Source organism: Lissotriton vulgaris, chromosome 3_1, assembly GCF_964263255.1.
Source record: "Lissotriton vulgaris chromosome 3_1, aLisVul1.2, whole genome shotgun sequence".
NCBI lineage: Eukaryota > Metazoa > Chordata > Amphibia > Caudata > Salamandridae > Lissotriton > Lissotriton vulgaris.
Genome location: NC_141689.1, coordinates 175,346,576 through 175,366,553, shown reverse-complemented (window position 1 = coordinate 175,366,553; position 19,978 = coordinate 175,346,576).

Below are 19,978 nucleotides of genomic sequence, written 5' to 3'. Positions count from 1 at the left end.
AAGTTCGACCAAGGATGATAATGCTGTAACCGGGCAGTCGTGAGAATGATTGCTATCATCGGTGCCAGGATCAGCAATGCTCACAGAAGGTTGTACCTGGGTGATGTTGCTCTCATTTCTTGCTTCACTCCCACCTAATCGTAGTGGTGAAGTTTCAACGAATGCCGTCATCAGGATTGGTAACCGCTGGGGACAACACGATGCATCAGCCGTTACAGGACTAAGCAAAGTATCGATATCCATTGGTACTGCTGATTGTAGTGTAAGACAGGTGTCCAACACGCATAGCATACATCGAAGCACAGGTAAGATGCAGTTCTGCCATATAGGTCTGAATGAAAGAAACCAGGTCATATTCAGATCTCTTAGCTGGGCTAATCCAAGGATTTTAGTTATGCGGTCCCGGTGGCGTATTGCTAGGATTGTTTCTTCCATTGTTGCTGGAGTCATGTCTGCGTTTTGGCTTGCCATATCGGAGCAGAAGGGTCAAAAATAAAATTCCTGCTACGAGTCCCAAAAGTAGTGGTAGGCCGCCAAAGACCGAATGGACAAAATTGGGAAAGATGCCCAGGACTGCTTCGAAGGGTGTTAACTGTCCCGAAAAAAATTGTCTTAAATACATGTGCGATACCACTGGCATCTGACATATTTAGGATTTGGCTTAGCATTTCTACGTAATGCACGGGGCAATTCGTTGATAAAAGTGTATGTATCTCTGCTGTTGTCCTTGCAACTTGAAGATCATACGTTTCTTTTGATGACGTAATAGGCACTGTTGTCTGTAAAAGCACAGAATTCATTCTGCTTAAAGTATCAATTCGTATAGAAGAGATATTTAAGGGAGGCCAAATCATCGCCTCAGCATCAGTAGGGACGTTTGGATACAATGCTTGCATACAGCAAGTGACCATGGAACTAAAGCTTACGAGATATGCTTTCTCTGGCACCATGCCACAACAGCTGTGGTTCGTTATTAGAACATAACTCCTGTTAGAAAGTTGTCTAAAGAATGGATCTATTTGTGCTGCAGGTGTGCCGTGCTGGTGGCATGAAAGGTTATTTGAAGTTCCGTCACAGGCACCATGTAAATTAATACCTTGGCACAGAAGTATACCGCTTAGTGAACGTTTACAATTATTATCACTAAGAAATACATTCTGGTTTTTGTCACTATAACATGTGTGTGTATAAGGTAATTTCCATGATGACTTAATGTAGCCTTTACTCAACCTTTCATACTGGCCTGCTGGTATATACTCTTGGTATTTTTTAAATTGGAAAGTTGTTATCGGAAATGTGATTATTCCTTGTATTATCCATTCAATGACAGGTCTTTCTGACATTGTCAATGGTAATCTCTCAAGTTTTTCAATGCTCACAATCGTATAGTCTGCTCCTTTTTGTGCCAAACTGATTTGTTTATCAGTAAGGTTAAAGATAGAGAACAATGACGTTGTGTTGATTAAACGCCAAGGCACATAGCCTGAAAGCAGATTTTGCAACGTCCAGCCTAGCTGTGCAATAGAACGTAATTGGGACTGACCATGTTGTAACATTAGTAAGTCCTGATCTATTATATCTATAGCAGATGATACAATACTGTCCAGTGAATATATTCTGGAGGACAGAGTCATTAAACCATTGTCCACAACAGAAAGTGATTTTTCCAAATTAATATGATCAATTTCTCGTATTTTCTCAGCTGTCTCAATTTGAGTCACTTTCCATGCTTTGTTGTACGCAGCGTATACACTGGCCGCTATGAAACGTTTTTGACGCTGTTTGCGTGGTCCCATTATGAAATCGCGCAAGTCAGCACCGCCTTTAAGTAAAGTTAAGTGTTGCTTAATTTCTGCCAGTGTGGATGTCTGTAGCCATTCAAGGCATAATTTCCCTACACTGTATGTTGTCACTATCCCTGGATGTTGTCTCTGGGAGTATCTAGGGTCTGGTCTGGTCATTTTTAACCCCTGTATTATGTTCAGGAATCTATCTTGACAGTTATTTGTGTCTGTTGGCCAGATAAACCACTTTTTCCAATCAGGATGTGTTCTATTTTGATGTAAAATTTGTGATACGTCTATCTCAATATCTGTGGTTGTATTATCAGGTATTGGCTTTGGAATAGACAGTTTGTTTAAGTATTTGATCTTGGCTAGGCCAAGACAGGTAGTTTGTTGAATGGTGTCATTCAAGAACATTATTTGTTCTGGGATCATGCAGGCTCTAAATAACGCTTCTAATCCTTGGACCTGCCATTCCTTTGTACCCCAGATGGTTTTTGTTTCAATGTTGTTTTTCCAGAAATCAAAACCAAATGTAATCATTGTTTCATAAAATGTTTCCGGATAAATCAATTTAGTATTTGTCAGCATGGTTTTTGTCCCTGTTTTATCTAACAGTTTGTAATAAAATGTTTCTGATTCACTTGTGTTAAACCCTGAGAAGTATGGGAATTTCTTATAGAATGTTTTCGAACTGCTTTTAGGTGGAAATGCACAATATTCCCATTGATTATATTTAAAAACATTTCTAGGTTGAGCAGATTTATGCAAGTAGTGGTGTGCATAGTGGTTATATCAATACATCTGTTCATAGTTCGATGAACCCTGTAAATATTCATGTTCTGTAAATTTTGCTGACATTACTAAATCTGACATCATATTATTTATGCTTTCAAAGTCCCAATCATCAGAGAAAGTACTTGGTTTTACAAAGTCACTTAATGAAACCTTAAACTGATGAGGATATTTCAAGAGTTCGATCGGGCCATAGATTCCGTAATCCGTTTTGTCCCAAACTACCACGCCGGGTATTGGAATTGCTGTCACATTCACTGATGATAGTTCTCTTTTCTTGATGTGAGATGACTTGTGTGGCTTTAGGACCAAGTTGATGTTCTGAGTTGCTGTGTCTATTGTACTGTAATACATTTTCCTAAAATTAGAACTAAAATTAGGCAGAGTAGGAGTATGAGTACGCCTAATACAATCCAAAATTCAATCAATGGTGCATTCAGATATGCTTCTTTGAGTTGATGAAAGAGTTCTGTTGCTTTGTCTTTAAAACTTTTTGTTGCTAGCGTTACTTCTTGGTCGCTTTGATCTTCAGAAAAGTTATCGAAATTGATGAAGTAGCCAGACGCAGTTCTGTCAAATGTTGGGATTGCTTTTTCAATTTGTCTTTCATTAGCACAGTCTGAGGCTACATCGTTGTAGACTGGTGTTTCTTGACAAACTGTTTCAATTTGGGTTTCAAGAGGCACAAGTTCCATGGCATTGTTGCACAGTCCTTTTGTATTCACTGCAGGTTTATCAAATGTGATTAGTCTCTCAGTTTGAACCTCTTGGATTGTAGCACATTTTGGAATTCTGCTATTTCTTGGGAGTCCACTGGTCCTACTACTTATTATTGGCTGCATGATTGTGGTTTTACCAGGTCGATGGATACAACTCGGTTCTCCTTTTTACCAGCAAGGGGCGGCTGTACAACTGATCTCGTTCTGTTGATAGCTAAGACAGGTAATGCTTTTCTGTAAGAAGCCCCAAATTCCTTCTTCATCGCTATCTTCTCTCTGACCAGATCCCCAATCTTTGGAATCCAGACAGGTCTTGCTGGGACAGGTGGTGTATCTTCAGTGGTTGTTGGCTGTTGTTTTAACTTTATGCTGCTCAGGGCTTTTCTTGTTTCATTTAAGTCCTGTAAAACAGCTAAACGATCTTTGAAGTCAAAGCATTTTTTTCTTATCTTCTACCACTGAAGTCTGACTTCTAAATCCTGAATATACATTATAGTTCTGAACAATAGTTCGTACGGGCTGAAACCTTTTAGAGAATTTCTTGGCCGATTGTTAAGACTACGTTGGACACTTATTAAATGCTGGACCCACCCATCACCCGAACCTAGTACCTTTGCCGTTATAGATTGCTTTTTGTCTCGGTTTTTTCTTTCCACAATCCCGTTTCCCTCAGGATGGAAGGGACAAGAGTACCGCAACCCAATGCCCATGCTGGTCATGGCCTCCTTATACACTCGAGAGCTAAAAGCAGGACACTGGTCAGAATGAAGCATGGCAATTGCGTATGTACCGATAAAGACTCACAAATCTTTTATAACAGTTCTGGTGTCAGCCGAGTGCTGGGACCACATTTTTAAATGAATCTAGTCTTAAAAGAAATTAATGGGACGCTGGATTTTATGTATAGATAGCCTTATGCTAACTACAGAAATGGCCATGGCAAAACTCCGGTTGGGTTGTTACTGCGATCTCTGTTGCAGTCTGGATAGCTCTTTACAAATTTATAATGTTGCAGGCTCATCCCCGGCCACCAGTATTCTGATTGTAATTCTGTCAGAGATTCCTTCATCTGTTTATGCCTCGGACCTTCACCCATGTGTGCGTCTGCTATTAATAAGACTCTCCTGTTCATGTTTGAAATTACTCTATCCCCCACTCCAGGGATTTGAGCAAAAGGACCAGAGTTTGCGTCAATTACGTATGTATAATTGAGTGGATAGTTCACGGGTAGTGCTGCACAATTGCCTTTTGTAGACGTTTTTACCGCATGGTTTCCCCGTCTATGTATTTTTCTGAACGCTTTTTTGTGGCTACGGAAGCCGGTTTAGTTGCTTCCGTTGTGGCTGTATTAGCCAATGAATTCCCTGCAACGTGAACGCCATCACGTTGATGACTCAGAGTATGTATCACGTGAGTCTTCTGTAGTTCTTTCTGTAACAGAACTACCTGTTTCCAAAGCATTTTATGCTTGATTGTGGCACCTGTGTCATCTTTGTAATCGTTTTGAACCCAATTCTACAAATCATTATTGTTAGATTTGACGCAAAAATGCGAATCGCACACGATTAGTGTCGGGAATTCACGATCGGCATTTTCAAGCGCCATCTTTAAAGATCTGATTTCAGCTCTCTGAGCCGAACAGTTTCTCAGTAATTCAGTTTTTGTTATTTTTGGTCTGAATTTACCGCAGAGCCAGTGACCTTTAACAATTGCGCAGGCTGCATTGTAGGATTTATCATCTACATTGTAATGCTGTACAAATCTGTCCTTATAGATAATACAGGAGTACTGTTGGAGTGGCAGAATTTCGATTGGCAGAGGATATTCTTCTTCATATTTCAAATCATTCAGTTTTTTCATGTTCGGGACAAAATAGTATGTCACGTCTTCTGCAGCAAGAGAATTTTCCCACTGTATCCATTTTGGATTTAGTGCCACCGTTTTTAGATTAACTGGGCTGAATAATGCCTCAAAGGCTGATTTTGCTTTAAAAACAGTTATTCTTTTGCCTTGGGCTAGGGCTCTTTCATTTCCTACAGCCGTCTGAACCGCCTTCACAGTATTTTCTGTAAGGCTGAATGTTTTTTTCTGTTTGTGTGTACAAATGTGATTTGTAAGTTATTGGTACAGTTTCTCCCTCATTAGAGGTTAGGTCCGTGAATCCGCATCTTCCTGGGATGACTCGGATTACGAGGTTGCGTGTATTGTCGCGTGTTTCTAATTTTGTTTTAGCTAACATGTCTGTTTGCAGTGATCTCAAAATTTCTGTGTGTTTCTGAGTCCAATTTATTGGTTTGAAATCAGGTTTTATTAATTCGTAGAGAGATTTAACCCTCTCTGCATAATTTAGAATGTAAGTTCTTCCGAAATTCAGGAAGCCTAGTATCGATTGTAAGTTCTCCAGCGTTCTTGGTGCTTGGAGTGCAGCGCACTTCTCTAAGAAGTTGTCTGCTAGGCTTTTGCCTTCACTTTATAATTCGTATCCTAATAATAGGACAGTTAGATGGGCAATTCGTGACTTTTTAAAGTTGAATTTGTAACCTTCTGCTGCGAACCCAAGTATTATGGTGTTCACTCTTTTCAAGTGAGTATCCAGGTCGTCGTCTGTGAGATAGATGTCATCGACATAAGATAATGCCTCATCATCATACATTTGTAGTAACTCTGTTACTCTTGCTGAGAATAATCCTGGGCTGTTCTTGAATCCCTGTGGGAGTCGACAGAAATTTTTCTGTGACCCCATTATTGAGAAAGCGGTTAAATACCTGCTTTCCCGTGTGATATTTTGACAAAAGAACCCCTTAGAAATGTCTAATGTTGTTTTGTATTTTTTGCGAACTATTCATTAGTGCCGCACTGAGCGAATTTTGTACCGCAAATGTTTTGCAACATGAGTTAAGGTGTCTGTAGTCCAAGACTAGACAATATGAATCGTCTGGTTTGGAGACAGGAAACAAAGGATTGTTCATTTGAGAGGTGCATCTTTCAATCACCCCTTGGTATTCAAGTTGATCTAAGATCTCCCTGACCTGTTTTTTAGCTTTGCTTAATTGGGTACTGCCTTTGTGCAGTTGGTTGACTTTTTGACTGGATTTCGTGAGGAGGAGAGTCCTCATCCCATCCTACATGATTCCTATATAATGCAGGTGCTTGAGCTACTGCCCATTTTCTGGCATATACGTATTTTCTATGTATTGGAATATGATTTGAGAAGGCAGGCATAATCATTTCTTCGCCATGAGGGCACTCCCTGACAAACTCCGGTGGCCAGTCTTTCTCAGCTAATAGGATGTCATAGCCTTTTGAGAGGTTATCCCAAAACAGACCCCTTACCTTCCTAGTCTTATCTCCCTCTATACGCAATGTTATTTCGTATATTTTATGCGGTTCGCTAACTCTGGTATCAGCAGTTTCCACCTGAATGTATTCATTCGTGTCCACTGTCTCCAGATGATTCATCAGGATCTTGCGAGCTATGGTGACTTCTGCTGCGCTTTCTAGCATTGTCTGTGCCCACTCTCCGTTTTTCAGCTGTGTCCTCAGTATCCTCGGCATGTTTGATTATTTTAATACTGGCTACCTTCTTTCTTGGAAATTGTAATTTTTTACTTTGAGCAGGCTCCTTGTCTTTGGACTTGACGTGCTCTTCCTGGTGCTGACCGTCCTCTTCTTTCCGATTTCTGCGAAAAAGATCGAGAGGGACGTGTATCAATATCTTGATATCTATCAGGCTTTTTCAAGTTATCCCTATTTCTAAGGTTGTATCTTTTCTCAGAGGGCTCCCTTTGGGGAGACTAGTGTTCTCGGCACGGAGCTTTTTCCCTCCGCTGAGGAGACCTTCCTCTGGACTGGAATCTTTTTTCTGTGGGAGTGGCTTGTTTATTTCCATCCCAGCTCTTTTTTGGAGTGTTTAGGTTATTTTTAATAAATATCTTTTCAGGATTTTCAAGTAGTTGGGGTTTTACCGGTTTCCCACCCAAACTATCTCTACCTAGTTCTTCATAGGATTTTTCTATGATTCTGGCAAGTTCAGTTGTTTGGTCTACTATATCTGTTTCTTTCAATTTTTGGCGGATCGCCACCGATGCTGCTTCTCCTTTTATGTTGGCTAATAATATAGCCGAGACCTGCTTGAAGTCTTTCAGTAATTTCATACCAAGAGTTAAAACAGGTTCTGGACCGTATTCATTTTGAATTTGTCTTAGCACATCTGGTATTACCGCCAGAGACAGAACACCATGTGTTTTTGTGTAAATGGAAGCAAAGACTGTGCCCCAAGTGTCACAGTCCTCCACATGTGGTGCGACCCCCATTGGAAGGCAGATAGTCAGAATTCTGTGTTTCTCACTAGGAGTAGTATTTGGGAATATTGCCTCTCTTTGAGTTATTTTCTGTGCTAGCCAGAATGGAATTTGTTCCCGTTTTGCAGGTGTTTTACCAAGACATGATTGTATGTTCTGTGGTGTAATTTTATTTGTGTTCCCTTGATGAGGGGTCAGCTGTGGAATGTTAACAGCTGGTTGGACTGTTGCAGTCCGCATTACATATTGGACTAATTGTCTATGAATTTTAGTTAGTAATTTTAGCTGGGCTAAAAGTTCCTTGTCTGACATTTTATCAGATTTTAATGTCCATCAATTACTAAAAAACTAAGCAATAAAGGTGCATGCGTATTCCAACCCACCCCAAAATACATTTTGCATTCGAAATGGTGTATGCGAAATACATGAAAGAGTATAGGTACTGTACGTTTTTAAGCAGTGTAATCATTCAAAAAAATGCATATATATTTAGCTGAACGATTTGCGAAAATTACACATGAAATGTCTCTTAATACAGAAAAGAATGTCGAGACTATTTCATCACATATAAATGAAATTACTTGTAAGTGTGCTAGAGGCAGAGGTAATATTTTGTCTCTAGAATTACTAAAAATAGAAGCTCTGTTCTTTATGAATAGTTCTACTGTAAGCAGAGTACATGTGCCAAAAAAAGGTAAATATTTTGGAATTTGGAAAAAATAATTACGTTTTCAGGGAAAAAATAGTTCCAAATGTTTTCAGTAGCTTTTGTTTATCAAAGCTGAAGGCCGAATTCAGAGTTCAGGGGAACGATGTGTGCCGGTTTGCTTAAAAGTTAATCTTTCGGTTCAGGGGAGAACATTACTTCAGATAGATGTGCAAAAAAACAGTCTACAGCTTCAGGTGAAAGTTCGACCAAGGATGATAATGCTGTAACCGGGCAGTCGTGAGAATGATTGCTATCATCGGTGCCAGGATCAGCAATGCTCACAGAAGGTTGTACCTGGGTGATGTTGCTCTCATTTCTTGCTTCACTCCCACCTAATCGTAGTGGTGAAGTTTCAACGAATGCCGTCATCAGGATTGGTAACCGCTGGGGACAACACGATGCATGAGCCGTTACAGGACTAAGCAAAGTATCGATATCCATTGGTACTGCTGATTGTAGTGTAAGACAGGTGTCCAACACGCATTCTTCTCCGCATAGCATACATCGAAGCACAGGTAAGATGCAGTTCTGCCATATAGGTCTGAATGAAAGAAACCAGGTCATTATCAGATCTCTTAGCTGAGCTAATCCAAGGATTTTAGTTATGCGGTCCCGGTAGCGTATTGCTAGGATTGTTTCTTCCATTGTTGCTGGAGTCATGTCTGCGTTTTGGCTTGCCATATCGGAGCAGAAGGGTCAAAAATAAAATTCCTGCTACGAGTCCCAAAAGTAGTGGTAGGCCGCCAAAGACCGAATGGACAAAATTGGGAAAGATGCCCAGGACTGCTTCGAAGGGTGTTAACAGTCCCGAAAAAAATTGTCTTAAATACATGTGCGATACCACTGGCATCTGACATATTTAGGATTTGGCTTAGCATTTCTACGAAATTCACGGGGCAATTCGTTGATAAAAGTGTATGTATCTCTGCTGTTGTCCTTGCAACTTGAAGATCATACGTTTCTTTTGATGACGTAATAGGCACTGTTGTCTGTAAAAGCACAGAATTCATTCTGCTTAAAGTATCAATTCGTATAGAAGGGATATTTCAGGGAGGCCAAATCATCGCCTCAGCATCAGTAGGGACGTTTGGATACAATGCTTGCATACAGCAAGTGACCATGGAACTAACGCTTACGAGATATGCTTTCTCTGGCACCATGCCACAACAGCTGTGGTTCGTTATTAGAACGTAACTCCCGTTAGAAAGTTGTCTAAAGAATGGCTCTATTTGTGCTGCAGGTGTGCCGTGCTGGTGGCATGAAAGGTTATTTGAAGTTCCCTCACAGGCACCATGTAAATTAATACCTTGGCACAGAAATATACAGCTTAGTGAACGTTTACAATTATTATCACTAAGAAATACATTCTGGTTTTTGTCACTATAACATGTGTGTGTATAAGGTAATTTCCATGATGACTTAATGTAGCCTTTACTCAACCTTTCATACTGGCCTGCTGGTATATACTCTTGGTATTTTTTAAATTGGAAAGTTGTTATCGGAAATGTGATTATTCCTTGTATTATCCATTCAATGACAGGTCTTTCTGACATTGTCAATGGTAATCTCTCAAGTTTTTCAATGCTCACAATCGTATAGTCTGCTCCTTTTTGTGCCAAACTGATTTGTTTATCAGTAAGGTTAAAGATAGAGAACAATGACGTTGTGTTGATTAAACGCCAAGGCACATAGCCTGAACGCAGATTTTGCAACGTCCAGCCTAGCTGTGCAATAGAACGTAATTGGGACTGACCATGTTGTAACGTTAGTAAGTCCTGATCTATTATATCTATAGCAGATGATACAATACTGTCCAGTGAATATATTCTGGAGGACAGAGTCATTAAACCATTGTCCACAACAGAAAGTGATTTTTCCAAATTAATATGATCAATTTCTCGTATTTTCTCAGCTGTCTCAATTTGAGTCACTTTCCATGCTTCGTTGTACGCAGCGTATACACTGGCCGCTATGAAACGTTTTTGACGCTGTTTGCGTGGTCCCATTATGAAATCGCGCAAGTCAGCACCGCCTTTAAGTAAAGTTAAGTGTTGCTTAATTTCTGCCAGTGTGGATGTCTGTAGCCATTCAAGGCATAATTTCCCTACACTGTATGTTGTCACTATCCCTGGATGTTGTCTCTGGGAGTATCTAGGGTCTGGTCTGGTCATTTTTAACCCCTGTGTTATGTTCAGGAATCTATCTTGACAGTTATTTGTGTCTGTTGGCCAGATAAACCACTTTTTCCAATCAGGATGTGTTCTATTTTGATGTAAAATTTGTGATACGTCTATCTCAATATCTGTGGTTGTATTATCAGGTATTGGCTTTGGAATAGACAGTTTGTTTAAGTATTTGATCTTGGCTAGGCCAAGACAGGTAGTTTGTTGAATGGTGTCATTCAAGAACATTATTTGTTCTGGGATCATGCAGGCTCTAAATAACGCTTCTAATCCTTGGACCTGCCATTCCTTTGTACCCCAGATGGTTTTTGTTTCAATGTTGTTTTTCCAGAAATCAAAACCAAATGTAATCATTTTTTCTAAAAATGTTTCCGAATAAATCAATTTAGTATTTGTCAGCATGGTTTTTGTCCCTGTTTTATCTAACAGTTTGTAATAAAATGTTTCTGATTCACTTGTGTTAAACCCTGAGAAGTATGGGAATTTCTTATAGAATGTTTTCGAACTGCTTTTAGGTGGAGTTGCACCATGTTCCCATTGATTATATTTAAAAAACATTTCTAGGTTGAGCAGATTTATGCAAGTAGTGGTGTGCATAGTGGTTATATCAATACATCTGTTCATAGTTCAATGAACGCTGTAAATAATCATGTTCTGTAAATTTTGCTGACATTACTAAATCTGACATCATATTATTTATGCTTTCAAAGTCCCAATCATCAGAGAAAGTACTTGGTTTTACAAAGTCACTTAATGAAACCTTAAACTGATGAGGAAATTTCAAGAGTTCGATCGGGCCATAGATTCCGTAATCCGTTTTTTCCCAAACTACCACACCGGGTATTGGAATTGCTGTCACATTCACTGATGATAGTTCTCTTTTCTTGATGTGAGATGACTTGTGTGGCTTTAGGACCAAGTTGATGTTCTGACTTGCTGTGTCTATTGTACTGTAATAAATTTTCCTAAAATTAGAACTAAAATTAGGCAGAGTAGGAGTATGAGTACGCCTAATACAATCCAAAATTCAATCAATGGTGCATTCAGATATGCTTCTTTGAGTTGATGAAAGAGTTCTGTTGCTTTGTCTTTAAAACTTTTTGTTGCTAGCGTTACTTCATGGTCGCTTTGATCTTCAGAAAAGTTATCGAAATTGATGAAGTAGCCAGACGCAGTTCTGTCAAATGTTGGGATTGCTTTTTCAATTTGTCTTTCATTAGCACAGTCTGAGGCTACATCGTTGTAGACTGGTGTTTCTTGACAAACTGTTTCAATTTGGGTTTCAAGAGGCACAAGTTCCATGGCATTGTTGCACAGTCCTTTTGTATTCACTGCAGGTTTATCAAATGTGATTAGTCTCTCAGTTTGAACCTCTTGGATTGTAGCACATTTTGGAATTCTGCTATTTCTTGGGAGTCCACTGGTCCTACTACTTATTATTGGCTGCATGATTGTGGTTTTACCAGGTCGATGGATACAACTCGGTTCTCCTTTTTACCAGCAAGGGGCGGCTGTACAACTGATCTTGTTCTTTTGATAGCTAAGACAGGTAATGCTTTTCTGTAAGAAGGCCCAAATTCCTTCTTCACTGCTATCTTCTCTCTGACCAGATCCCCAATCTTTGGAATCCAGACAGGTGTTGCTGGGACAGGTGGTGTATCTTCAGTGGTTGTTGGCTGTTGTTTTAACTTTATGTTGCTCAGGGCTTTTCTTGTTTCATTTAAGTCCTGTAAAACAGCTAAACGATCTTTGAAGTCAAAGCATTTTTTTCTTATCTTCTACCACTGAAGTCTGACTTCTAAATCCTGAATATACATTCTAGTTCTGAACAATAGTTCGTATGGGCTGAAACCTTTTAGAGAATTTAGTGGCAGATTGTTAAGACTACGTTGGACACTTATTAAATGCTGGACCCACCCATCACCCGAACCTAGTACCTTTGCCGTTATAGATTGCTTTTTGTCTCGGTTTTTTCTTTCCACAATCCTGTTTCCCTCAGGATGGAAGGGACAAGAGTACCGCAACCCAATGCCCATGCTGGTCATGGCCTCCTTATAAGCTCGAGAGCTAAAAGCAGGACACTGGTCAGAATGAAGCATGGCAATTGCGTATGTGCCGATAAAGACTCACAAATCTTTTATAACAGTTCTGGTGTCAGCCGAGTGCTGGGACCACATTTTTAAATGAATCTAGTCTTAAAAGAAATTAATGGGACGCTGGATTTTACGTATAGATAGCCTTATGCTAACTACAGAAATGGCCATGGCAATACTCCGGTTGGCTCGTTACTGCGATCTCTGTTGCAGTCTGGATAGCTCTTTACAAATTTATAATGTTGCAGGCTCATCCCCGGCCACCAGTATTCTGATTGTAATTCTGTCAGAGATTCCTTCATCTGTTTGTGCCTCGGACCTTCACCCATGTGTGCGTCTGCTATTAATAAGACTCTCCTGTTCATGTTTGAAATTACTCTATCCCCCACTCCAGGGATTTGAGCAAAAGGAACAGAGTTTGCGTCAATTACGTATGTATAATTGAGTGGATAGTTCACGGGTAGTGCTGCACAGTTGCCTTTTGAAGACATTTTTACCGCATGGTTTCCCCGTCTATGTATTTTTCTGAACGCTTTTTTGTGGCTACGGAAGCCGGTTTAGTTGCTTCCGTTGTGGCTGTATTAGCCAATGAATTCCCTGCAACGTGAACGCCATCACGTTGATGACTCAGAGTATGTATCACGTGAGTCTTCTGTAGTTCTTTCTGTAACAGAACTACCTGTTTCCAAAGCATTTTATGCTTGATTGTGGCACCTGTGTCATCTTTGTAATCGTTTTGAACCCAATTCTACAAATCATTATTGTAAGATTTGACGCAAAAATGCGAATCGCACACGATTAGTGTCAGGAATTCACGATCGGCATTTTCAAGCGCCATCTTTAAAGATCTGATTTCAGCTCTCTGAGCCGAACAGTTTCTCAGTAATTCAGTTTTTGTTATTTTTGGTCTGAATTTACCGCAGAGCCGGCGACCTTTAACAATTGCGCAGGCTGCATTGTAGGATTTATCATCTACATTGTAATGCTGTACAAATCTGTCCTTATAGATTATACAGGAGTACTGTTGGAGTGGCAGAATTTCGATTGGCAGAGGATATTCTTCTTCATATTTCAAATCGTTCCGTTTTTTCATGTTCGGGACAAAATAGTATGTCACGTCTTTTGCAGCAAGAGAATTTTCCTACTGTATTAATTTTGGATTTAGTGCCACCGTTTTTAGATTAACTGGGCTGAATAATGCCTCAAAGGCTGATTTTGCTTTAAAAACAGTTATTCTTTTGCCTTGGGCTAGGGCTCTTTCATTTCCTACAGCTGTCTGAACCGCCTTCACAGTATTTTCTGTAAGGCTGAATGTTTTTTTCTGTTTGTGTGTACAAATGTGATTTGTAAGTTATTGGTACAGTTTCTCCCTCATTAGAGGTTAGGTACGTGAATCCGCATCTTCCTGGGATGACTCGGATTACAAGGTTGCGTGTATTGTCGCGTGTTTCTAATTTTGTTTTAGCTAACATGTCTGTTTGCAGTGATCTCAAAATTTCTGTGTGTTTCTGAGTCCAATTTATTGGTTTGAAATCAGGGTTTATTAATTCGTAGAGAGATTTAACCCTCTCTGCATAATTTAGAATGTAAGTTCTTCCGAAATTCAGGAAGCCTAGTATCGATTGTAAGTTCTCCAGTGTTTTTGGTGTTTGGAATGCAGCGCACTTCTCTAAGAAGTTGTCTGCTAGGCTTTTGCCTTCACTTTATAATTTGTATCCTAAAAATAGGACAGTTAGATGGGCAATTCGTGACTTTTTAAAGTTGAATTTGTAACCTTCTGCTGCGAACCCAAGTATTATGGTGTTCACTCTTTTCAAGTGAGTATCCAGGTCGTCGTCTGTGAGATAGATGTCATCGACATAAGATAATGCCTCATCATCATACATTTGTAGTAACTCTGTTACTCTTGCTGAGAATAATCCTGGGCTGTTCTTGAATCCCTGTGGGAGTCGACAGAAATTTTTCTGTGACCCCATTATTGAGAAAGCGGTTAAATACCTGCTTTCCGGTGCGATATTTTGACAAAAGAACCCCTTAGAAATGTCTAATGTTGTTTTGTATTTTTTGCGAACTATTCATTAGTGCCGCACTGAGCGAATTTTGTACCGCAAATGTTTTGCAACATGAGTTAAGGTGTCTGTAGTCCAAGACTAGACAATATGAATCGTCTGGTTTGGAGACAGGAAACAAAGGATTGTTCATTTGAGAGGTGCATGTTTCAATCACCCCTTGGTATTCAAGTTGATCTAAGATCTCCCTGACCTGTTTTTTAGCTTCTTGCTTAATTGGGTACTGCCTTTGTGCAGTTGGTTGACTTTTTGACTGGATTTCGTGAGGAGGAGAGTCCTCATCCCATCCTACATGATTCCTATATAATGCAGGTGCTTGAGCTACTGTCCATTTTCTGGCATATATGTATTTTCTATGTATTGGAATATGATTTGAGAAGGCAGGCATAATCATTTCTTCGCCATGAGGGCACTCCCTGACAAACTCCGGTGGCCAGTCTTTCTCAGCTAATAGGATGTCATAGCCTTTTGAGAGGTTATCCCAAAACAGACCCCTTACCTTCCTAGTCTTATCTCCCTCTATACGCAATGTTATTCCGTATATTTTATGAGGTTCGCTAACTCTGGTATCAGCAGTTTCCACCTGAATGTATTCATTCGTGTCCACTGTCTCCAGATGATTCATCAGGATCTTGGGAGCTATGGTGACTTCTGCTGCGCTTTCTAGCATTGTCTGTGCCCACTCTCCGTTTTTCAGCTGTGTCCTCAGTATCCTCGGCATGTTTGATTATTTTAATACTGGCTACCTTCTTTCTTGGAAATTGTAATTTTTTACTTTGAGCAGGTTCCTTGTCTTTGGACTTGACGTGCTCTTCCTGGTGCTGACAGTCCTCTTCTTTCCGATTTCTGCGAAAAAGATCAAGAGGGACGTGTATCAATATCTTGATATCTATCAGGCTTTTTCAAGTTATCCCTATTTCTAAGGTTGTATCTTTTCTCAGAGGGCTCCCTTTGGGGAGACTGGTGTTCTCGGCACAGAGCTTTTTCCCTCCGCTGAGGAGACCTTCCTCTGGACTGGAATCTTTTTTCTGTGGGAGTGGCTTGTTTATTTCCATCCCAGCTCTTTTTTGGAGTGTTTAGGTTATTTTTAATAAATATCTTTTCAGGATTTTCAAGTAGTTGGGGTTTACCGGTTTCCCACCCAAACTATCTCTACCTAGTTCTTCATAGGATTTTTCTATGATTCTGGCAAGTTCAGTTGTTTGGTCTACTATATCTGTTTCTTTCAATTTTTGGCGGATCGCCACAGATGCTGCTTCTCCTTTTATGTTGGCTAATAATATAGCCGAGACCTGCTTGAAGTCTTTCAGTAATTTCATACCAAGAGTTAAAACAGGTTCTGGACCGTATTCATTTTGAATTTGTCTTAGCACATCTGGTATTACCGCCAGAGACGGAACACCATGTGTTTTTGTGTAAATGGAAGCAAAGACTCTGCCCCAAGTGTCACAGTCCTCCACATGTGGTGCGACCCCCATTGGAAGGCAGATAGTCAGAATTCTGTGTTTCTCACTAGGAGTAGTATTTGGGAATATTGCCTCTCTTTGAGTTATTTTCTGTGCTAGCCAGAATGGAATTTGTTCCCGTTTTGCAGGTGTTTTACCAAGACATGATTGTATGTTCTGTGGTGTAATTTTATTTGTGTTCCCTTGATGAGGGGTCAGCTGTGGAATGTTAACAGCTGGTTGGACTGTTGCAGTCCGCATTACATATTGGACTAATTGTCTATGAATTTTAGTTAGTAATTTTAGCTGGGCTAAAAGTTCCTTGTCTGACATTTTATCAATGTCAGGATGTGGTGTGTAGCTGGCTAGAACCGGCCATGTTGCTCCTGGTCTACCTAGTGGACCGAGCCTGGTGATGTGATCATTATGTTTTAGGGCGCCTTTAAACCAGAGCAGGTGCTCTTGGTAATTTAGTGAAAATTCCACATCCTCGAAAGGAGTGTATTCATCCGGAGGTTCCTCTATTTTGTAATAGTGGAATTCGTGTGTTGTAGCGTTTGCTGCTGGAAAGTTTATCCATGAATAGAATACCTCTGTCTGCCGATATTTGTGTGCCTCTATCACGAAAATGACTGTACCACCTTGTGATGTCAGTCCGTTTTCTATAAGTTTTAAAGTTATAGTTTCTCTTATGTTTGCCGGGATGATAATTGCACCCGGTTCATTTTCATTAAACCCTGTAACATCGAAACCCTGTTGATTCGCATCTACTGCGGCTACATCGGTTTCTTTGTTGTCACCGTTATTTGACATTGTTTTAATGAAAGTTTGCAGAGCAGGTTTCAAGGAGACAAAAGATTAGGTGCACAATATTTTGGAACACTACATCCTTCAACGTTGACTAAACCAAAACTCTACATAGGAATCTCTTCCTACTAAGTTCCGGCGGATTTTAACCTTTCACCCACTTCAGATGTCTATTGGAGTATTTACGGGAAAAAGGGTCTGCGTGAAAAAGCACGACTGAGTTACTCTAACGTCTTGCGTTAGTTTTATCGCCTTACCAAACGTTGGGCGCCATGTAGTGTAGTTCCTATTTTCCATATAGGCTCTGCGCAATGGAATAACATAAACAGCAGTGTAGACATAGGACTGAGGTCATCTAGGTCTCTACTGACTATGTTAGACTTAATTTAGGTTTGCGCCAGCTAGCTCAGAGGTCACTGGAAACTTTCTTGACTGAATAGGAAGGGATCAGCTTCCCTGGCTCAGACAAGAAGGGATTCAGCTTCCGACAACCGCATAAACATGACAACTTTGCTCCCTCAGAATAAGAGTAAATCTCTAGAGTCCTGTGAAAACAATAGACAGCTATTTCACTCAGTTAGATGTGCATTTTTAGTTTCACCAGAGTGCAGAGAATAGAGAGACGGGCATTTTCAATAAAAGGTATTATTTATTGAGCAGTCTTCCTTCTCATGCAAGAGAAATGAATTGCCACAATTGCAATACTTAATATAAAGTAAAGTACATACAGTAAGAGGAGTATTATGAAATAATACTGTAAAAGCATTGATATGGTTTCTTAGCCATAAGACACTTTAAATTGGATAAAATGGATAAAATATGTGCATACATATATACATAGGCTAACATGCTCAACTGGTGCTTCTAAAGTACGCCTACCCCGGTGTACCTGACCTAAGCCTAATACGTGGGAAGGAGTAAGTAAGTAGCAGTTTAAGTTAAGTTGGTTTTGCCAAGAATCTCAGTCAAGAATTCTCTCTAAGGGTTTAGTCAGCACTGTACCTTGGGAATAGAATGTGGGAGGTCTGGTATCTCTCTCTCAGGACTCGATATCCCAGTCACCCGCAAGGGTAGGCTGGAAACGCCGAAGCTGGATTTTCTCGGCAGGAGAAAAGACAGCGTCTTTCTCAGCGCGTCAAAGAGGAGGGGCAGCGTCCGTGGGCTCTCTGCGTCTGCTGGGCTCTCGGCAAGTAGATTAGCTTCTCTGCTCCAAAACAACCACCGTGTGTTTGCTTAAGGCAACATTGGTATATTTATACCTGAAAGGTGCCGAGTTTGACGTAAGGTTTGGACATAAGACGTCAATAAAGATGTCACTAAGAACTGGCCGTTCTTACAGAGCTCGCAGGAGTTCTATTACAAATCAAAACAAAGCAAGCGGGGATTCCCCAGGTTGCTGGAGGTTTGGTGTGTTGAAAGAACTCATTGTGCTTTATAGGAATCTAAGGAAGTAGCTTTTGCCATGCCTTGGGCTGCAAGGGCGATTTACTGAAATATGGATCTGATTCTTATGCTATTATAGGGATATTTATTGATTATAGCTGTGTAAGGGCATAAAATGGTAATATTGATTCAGGTTCCTAGATAAAAACACAATAATATATGTCCCAGGGAAGCCTTTATTACATCACACGGATATAACATTGACACAGGAAAGTAGATTCCTTCTGTGGTTGAGCGAGGCAGGTCTGCATACCATTGGGGATTTGTATAAAGATGGCAACTTTCTGACATTCAAGGACGGTGGACCCAGTTTCGGATCCACAAAGCTGCACAGCCAGATACTGGATTAAATCCAATGAATCAAATTTATTTCATTCTTCTTTTCTTTAAAATGTTTCTCCTTGCATTTTCATCATACTTTTACCTTTAGTTCGAATCATTTTATTCAATATGTCATTTCCACATTCTAAAAAGCACTCAGAAGCATGGGGTTCATTCCATGTAACGATTTATTGCCAATGGTCCAACGCATTTCGGGAGGAAACCTCCCTTCGTCAGGGACATCTACAAGTGTAAACAAATACATAACTTTAAGCACTGTATGCCAATGTAATTTTACCGTCATCATATTACAATCAGAGAATTGCGTAAAAACACATCCATGTGAGCATCTAATTCATTAACATTTGTTGTACTTTTGTGTTAGACGCATTAAAACAACGTCCTGGGATCACCATTTATGAAATAACTATTCCGGTACACCTTAAGAAATTCCACTAAAAACCATAAGAGAAATCCCAATTTTAACTCAATTCTAATTTATCCCAATATGCGGACACTTATTTAAAACCTAAGCTTACTGTAACATGTGGACACCAAAAACGTCGAAAGTGCTTGAAAAAAATGAAATAATGAAAAATGGAATACATTGGTGTGCATCTCATACTCAGTGGACTCATCGCATGAACTTTTTGTCTCTCCTGAGATAGCACCCAAAGTGTGAAAGATTGAAGAAACAAAGTCAAAAGAAATAGCAGCAATGTTAGAAGACATTCAGATAAGAGAAGGGCCACTGGAAGTATGGGAAGACTTGCGTGCCACGTTGAAAAATCATCCATTTATTTAAATGTTGTAGGGATTACAGTTGTGATTTAACTTTTATTCAGAAGTAGTTATGGCAGACATGAGGCGGAGATTTTGTGCGAGTTAATGAGTTGTAATCGCATGTTTTTAGCTAAGGCTAACGGTTGTTAAAAGACACGATATTATGAAAAACAATCTGGGGGGACAAGTAAAAAGAGCATTGTATTCTGGTAGAGTGAGGATTTCCCAATTGTGAGGGTTAAAGAGATTAATGTTTTTACAGAACATAACCTGTTGATCATTAAGGAGGGCGGAAAAATATATAAATATAGGCAAAAGAGTCTTTGAACCAGCTCCTTAGATTAAGGTAGATGCGTGCGACGGCACGCTAGGAAAACAAAAAGAAATGGTTACTGTTTCACGCAGAGATGGTTGCACGGGGATGCCCTTTTAAATAATACGATTTGTCTACATGTTACGGTAAGCTTAGGTTTTTAGTAAGTGTCCGCATATTGTGATAAATTAGAATTGAGTTAAAATCGGGATT